The following is a 6827-nucleotide window of genomic DNA, read 5'->3' on the forward strand; positions in this document are numbered from 1 at the left end:
TGTTCCATGTCCACTTGAGAAAAAGTTGAATTTCATTGTTTTCGGGTGAAATGTTCTAAGGATATCAGTTAGGTCTAACTGGTCCATTGCATCATTTAAACTTTGTGTTTCCTTGCTAATTTTCTGTTTGGTTGATCTATCCATAGGCGTGAATTGTGTATTAAAGTCTTCTATTCTTGTTGTGCTACTGTTAATTTCCCCTTTCCTAATTGTTAGCATTTGCATTACGTGTAACGAGCTTCTCCTATGTTGGGTGTGTATTTGTATATAATTGTTATACCTTCTTGGTTTGATCCTTTGATCCTTATGTAGTGTCCTTCTTTGTCTCTTTTCACAGCCTTTCTTTCAAAGTCTATTTTATCTGATATGAGTATTGATACTCCTGCTTTCTTTTGGTCTCCATTTGCGTGACATACCTTCTTCGAAACCTTTATGTTCACGCTGTATGTGTCCCTTGTTATGAGGTGGGTCTCTTGTAGACAGCATGTGTAGAGGTCTGCTTTTGTAACAATTTTACAATACTGGCTTTGTCATGTATCTATCCATTTGCTGATGCCTCTGTCCAATCATCAATTGACCTTTATCCTTGGTGCATTTTCTGGTAAATTGCAGACATCAGTATGTCTCTCTGGAAGTATTTCAGCAAGCCTGCCACTTAGTAGTAAGCCATGTTTTTTTTTTTTTACAGCAGTTTTCTTTGGATATAAACTTTACATACAATGAAATATACCAATCTTTTTTTTTTTTTTCCCAGTCATGCTACTTTTTAATTGAAGTATAGTTGATTTACAATGTTGTGTTCAGTTCAGTTCAGTTCAGTCGCTCAGTCATGACTGTCTCTGCGACGCTGTGAACCACAGCATGCCAGGCCTCCCTGTCCATCACCAACTCCCAGAGTTTACCCAAACTCATGTCCACTGAGTTGGTGATGCCATCCAAACATCTCATCCTCTGTCATCCGCTTCTCCTCCTGCCCTCAATCTTTCCCAGCATCAGTGTCTTTACAAAGGAGTCAGCTCTACACATCAGGTGGCCAAAGCATTGGAGTTTCAGTTTCAACATCAGTCCTTCTGATGAACACCTAGGACTGATCTCCCTTAGGATGGACTGGTTGGATCTCCTTGCAGTCCAAGGGACTCTCAAGAGTCTTCTCCAACACCACAGTTCAAAAGCACCAATTCTTCAGGGCTCACCTTTCTTTATAGTCCAAATCTCACATCCATACATGACTACCGGTAAAAACATAGGCTTGACTAGATGGACCTTTGTTGACAACGTAATGTCTCTGCTTTTTAATATGCTGTCAAGGTTGGTTATAACCTTTCTTCCAAGGAGTAGGTGTCTTTTAATTTCATGGCTGCAGTGACCATATGCAGTGATTTTGGAGCCCCCAAAAATAAAGTTAGCCACTGTTGCCCCATCTATTTGCCATGAAGTGATGGGACCAGATGCCATGATCTTAGTTTTCTGGATGTTGAGCTTTCAGCCAACTTTTCACTCTCCTGTTTCAGTTTCATCAAGAGGCTCTTTAGCTCTTCTTCATGTTCTGCCATGAGGGTGGTGTCATCTGCATATGTGGGTTTATTGATATTTCTCCTAGCAGTCTTGATTCCAGATTGTGCTCATTCCAGCCTAGCATTTCTCATGATGTACTCTGCATATAAGTTAAATAACCAGAGTGACAATATACAACCTTGATGTACTCTTTTCCCTATTTGGAACCAGTCTGTTGTTCCATGTCCAGTTCTACCTGTTGCTTCCTGACCTGCATACAGGTCTCTCAAGAGGTAGGTCTCGTGGTCTGGTACCCATCTCTTTCAGAATTTCCACAGTTTATTGTCATCCACATAGTCAAAGGCCTTGGCATAGTCAATAAAGCAGAAATAGATATTTTTCTGGAACTCTCTTGCTTTTTCGAGGATCCAGTGGGTATTGGCAATTTGATCTCTGGTTTCTCTGCTTTTTCTAAACACATCTTGGACATCTGGAAGTTCACGCTTCACGTATTGCTGAAGCCTGACTTGGAGAATTTTGAGCATTACTTTACGAGCATGTGAGATGAGTGCAATTGTGTGGTAGTTTAAGCATTCTTTGGCATTGCCTTTCTTTGGGATTGGAATGAAAACTGGCCTTTTCGAGTCCTCTGGCCACTGCTGAGTTTTCTGAATTGCTGACATATTGAGTGCAACACTTTCACAGCATCATCTTTTAGTATTTGAAATAGTTCAACTGGAATTCCGTCACCTCCACTAACTTTGTTCGTAGTGATGGTTCCTAAGGCCCACTCGATTTTAGATTCCAGGATGCCTGGCTCTAGGTGAGTGATCACACCATTGTGATTATCTGGGTCATGAAGATCTTTTTTGTAGAGTTCTTTTGTGTATTCTTGCCACCTCTTTTTAACATCTCCTGCTTCTGTTAATCCATCCCTTTTCTGTCTTTTGTTGTGCTCATCTTTGCATGAAATGTTCCCTTCGTATCTCGAATTTTCTTGAAGATGTCTTTCCCATTCTGCTTTCCTCTATTTCTTTGCATTGATAGCTGAGGAAGGGTTTCTTATCTCTCCCTGCTATTCTTTGGAATTCTGCATTCAAATGGGTATACCTTTCCTTTTCTCCTTTGACTTTAGCTCCTTTCCTTTTCTCAGCTATTTGTAAGGCCTCCCCAGGGAACCATTTTGCCTTTTTGCATTTGTTTTTCTTGGGTATGGTCTTGATCACTGCCTCCTGTGTAATGTCACAAACCTTATTAGTTGTCAAGTCATTATTCTCCAAAACATTCAAGGGCTTAGGTAGGCCAGTATCCAAAAAAGAAAAAAAAAAAAAAAAAACTCAATAAAAAAAAGGGCAGATCTAAACAGACATTTCTCCAAAGAAGACATACAAGTGGCTAAAAAAATACATGAAAAAATGCTCAACATCAGTAATTATTAGAAAAATGCACATCAAAGATGGGGGGGAAGGGATGACAGAGGATGAGACTGTTGGATGGCATCACAGACTCAATGGACATGAGTTGCTAGATCACGGAAAGGGTGAGTGTAGGTATGATGTAATTCTTTTACTCAAGATAATGAGGGAAAGTCTCCCTGAAAGATGGCAATTAAGCAGAGATCAGGAGGAAGTGCGGGAGCAGGCCGTATTGGTACCGAAGGGAAGAGCATTCCAAGCAGAAGGAACAATAAATGCCACAGTCCTGGCAGGGAAATCCACCTGACATGGTTCTGAATGTCAAGGAGTCCTGTCATACTCTGGTTTTGGCATGTTTCAGTGGTCTTAGCACTCATTGAAAGGGGTCTGGTGATGCTGTCTTTGTTTCTCCCACAATTTGTGGTCATCCAAATTATACGATATCTTTTTCAACATGTAAAGAATACATCTGGATTTTATAAATTACATTCATAAGCATTCTTCTATTTCTCCACGAGAGGGCAGAATACCAGACTACACCAACTGCAGTGCAATGGCCTAGTTCAGGAGATAGTATTTGTGCGATTGGCTGGCACTTGCAGGACTGTTGTCACTGGCCATCCTTTCCTCACTTCTGTCCTGGAAATGGGCACTGCGGCAATACCACGACCACTCTCCCCGAGTCTGTGGATGCCTCGTGCCTCCTCTTCTGGTTGCTCCACGTCTCACGTTCTGTCGCCTTCACCTCTGTGTCTTCAGTGGGCCAGACACACGCACAAAGACAGGCAACACAACCACGCCTGTGTACACACACTCGTGCAAGATACAGGGACAAAAACACAAACAGAGAACACAGGTGTTTCAGTAGCTGAAGACGCCCATCTCCAGCAATGTGGGAGATGATGTCAGGAGGCTCCATGTCCTGCCCTTTTGGCATTCCTGTCCATTTCTTCCCCAGCCCTTCAGTATTATCACCAGCCACTCTTAAGCCATTTCCAGCTTTGACTGTGTCTTGGTGGTGAGAGGCCAAGCGGTGGATGTGGAAATTCAGAGAAGACTCCAAATTCAGCACAAAAGTGCAATGTGACAGCAGACAGAAGCCCATTGCAAATGGTGGGGCTTCCCAGGAGAAGGGGGGAGGTGAATGACCAAAGGAATCTCAAGCTAAATGAGCAGCAGGAGGCCTGTGGATGGCAGAACCCAGGGAAGGAAGATTCTGACCAAGTAGCTAGATTAACCCTGCCTCTATCAGAATCACATAGGACTCTCATGCTGTAAGCAAAGCTGCTTCGTGTAGGACTTGGAGATGAAGTGACTTGAGCATGACTTCAGGATGAGGTCCTCAATCATCCAGTCTATGTGCATGACACGAATCCAGGCTCCACATCCAGCCTGCATGAGCCTGAGATTCCCCATGTGGGAAAGGAGTGTCCTGGCCTCTACACGGCTGTGCCTTCAGGGCCCAGCTGCTGATCCCCTCACAACCCATGTTCTCCCAGTTACCTCTCATTTCAGAACCTTCTACCTGGGTAGTGCTGCAGGGGATCCATCAACAAGTCTTTGTCAATGATCTGCTGGCAACACGAACAAGGCCAGCACTGGGCTGACCAGGCCCCAAACCCTCCCATGAGCAGCCAAGAACTCTAATAGCAATCATCAATTCTGCAGAGGCCCACACAGACTCCACCTCAGCAATTCTGTTTGATCCTGGGCAGTTGTGGTCTGACAGCCAGTTGAGTAAGTTAAGGCTCCTGCTGTGCAGCCCATTGACTGGGAGCTCCCCTTTCATAATCCCAGAGTTAGTGGTCTAGAGGCGAATGACACACCCTGGAGGAATCCTGTATCCTGGAGGAATACTAGGGAGACAGGGTAGGATCATGCAGAGGGGCATGCACTCCCTCCCCCACCCACTCACACTGCACTGGGACCTAAGTTGTGACAGCAATGTCAAGGTGGTATTCCTTAATGATCACTGTCTTCCACAAGTAGGGGTTGTTCCAAAATGAAAATATCAGCTTGCAGCAAGACGAGGGACGGCTCAGCTCCTGCACATTTCAGGACCAGGAAGAGGGAAATGGTGCAAGCTTATAGGGGCCTCAGCTTGCCTGCCAGGCAGGCATCAACAGCTTCTGCTACTCCTGTCCAAATGCTCACACCACATGCACAGGGATAATATGATTCCCCCTCATCCTTTCCCATGTAGCTCCCCTACCCACCAGTTCTCTGAGTCTCCCTCACAGACCTTCAAATCCATCATGTCTTTAACCAAGTCTTCATGTTGGTTACTGAAAATGATGGACACCTGGGGGTGGTTCATAAGCTGCTTTACGTCAAGGAGCCAGTCATGTCAACTGCTGGGCAAGGGAGTGCCACGAGCAACAGGGCTTGTCTGGGGCAGAACAAGGACGCTGACACAGGCATCTGCAAGGGCTCTGGGCACTCCTTCGTGCCCAGCCACCCCACCGCTGTCCCCAGCCCCTGCCATACCATCAGGCTCGCTCATGAGTCTCGGTCCCCCGTGGTCTCCTGCATCTGAGGCTATCTGCATCCGCCTAGGGAGAGTGTTTCTGACTGCTCCTGATTTCTGCCTGGCCTGTGTTTGTTAGGTAGCGCCATGTCACTGTTTAGAATGTCAGGAACGGCAGTCTCTGTGGCACGTCTTGTCTGCGATAAGTGTGTGTGTTGTGTGTGGGTATCATTTTGTGTCTCTGTGTCTGTTTAGCAAGAAAGCCCTGGGTCTCTGCTCTGCTACCTGTCTTCAAAAGGGGTGGCAAGAAAAAAAAGAAAAGTGTGGCAAGGATGTGTTTGCAGTCATCTTTCACTCGTAGCATATGAGTCCCTTTCACCTTTTCCCTCTTCCTGGTCCTGAAATGTCCCTTCCAGCTCCACAATGGTGGACACCCCCGTGCTTCTGCACTGCACTCGTGGGGAAACTGTCAGGGGCTCTGACTGACTGGGATGGGTTGTGAGACTTCTGCTGCCTCTACCACTTTCCAGGATTATCCACAGTTGCGATGAAAGCTCTCTGGGAATGTTCCTCTGGCCTACTGTCACTGCTAACTCCTGACATAGTGTCCCCGTCAGGAGACTCCTGTGTATCTGCTCTTCAGATGCAGGAGTAAAAGAGGCACCAAGAGTCATGCCCTGACACCCACAGCTGTGGTGGCCCTGTCCAGGCTCTCCTCTCGAGATGCCTTTGGAGACCGCCACTCCACCAGCCCCTCTTCCCTCAGCCCCCTCACCTTCCCTGTGCCCTCTTCCCCAAACTTCCTCCTGCCACCCCTCCATGTCTTCCTCCTGAGAAGCCGAACCCATGGAGTAGAGGTCAGGATATGGCTTTGGCCCAGAAGCCAGGGATGCCCTGGATGATGGCATTTCTTCCAGCCACGTGAGCCTTCTTCCTCTGTTGGTTCTTGCTACTGATAGGAGCGCAGGTCCTGTGGTCTTTCTCATGCTGAGAGCTCATCTCCGCCTGCAGGGCTGCCACTGAATCTAGTCCCTCCAGTGCAGGCCCGTCACTTGGGGCTCCTGGCCTTGAATGTTCTTGGCTCTACTCCTTTGGCTTCTCCTCACACACCTACGAGGACACCTGCTCCTTCTCCTTGTCAACCACCACCTCCATCTCCTACATAATATCTACCACCAGCAGCTGGAACCAGCAGTAGCACGATCCCCGCCAATTCTGCCCCCTCCAGGTCCGCGACTTCCACACCGCCTTCAACTTGAAGAGAGCAACCACCTCGCCTGGAACGTGTCCTGGTGCCTGCAACGTCCCTGATGACCCCACGGTGCTGGCAGGCTGCAGGGTCCCTGTCCCCTGAACCCGGGATCACAACTACAAAGTTCCACAGCCCTCCACAGCTCCAGCCTTCTGGCTGTCTCACTCTCCACATGGCCCTGGCCTTGACCCTGAGCTGG

At 47.0% G+C, this 6827-nt stretch overlaps 1 pseudogene; it reads left to right on the top strand.

The window, feature by feature from the left end:
- LOC133052955 (melanoma-associated antigen B2-like) overlaps positions 1 to 5445 on the top strand; it is a 77051-nt pseudogene extending 71606 nt beyond the window's left edge.
- Positions 5446 to 6827: the final 1382 nt, after the last annotated feature.

The sequence above is a fragment of the Dama dama genome, chromosome X, assembly GCF_033118175.1.
Source record: "Dama dama isolate Ldn47 chromosome X, ASM3311817v1, whole genome shotgun sequence".
Lineage (NCBI taxonomy): Eukaryota > Metazoa > Chordata > Mammalia > Artiodactyla > Cervidae > Dama > Dama dama.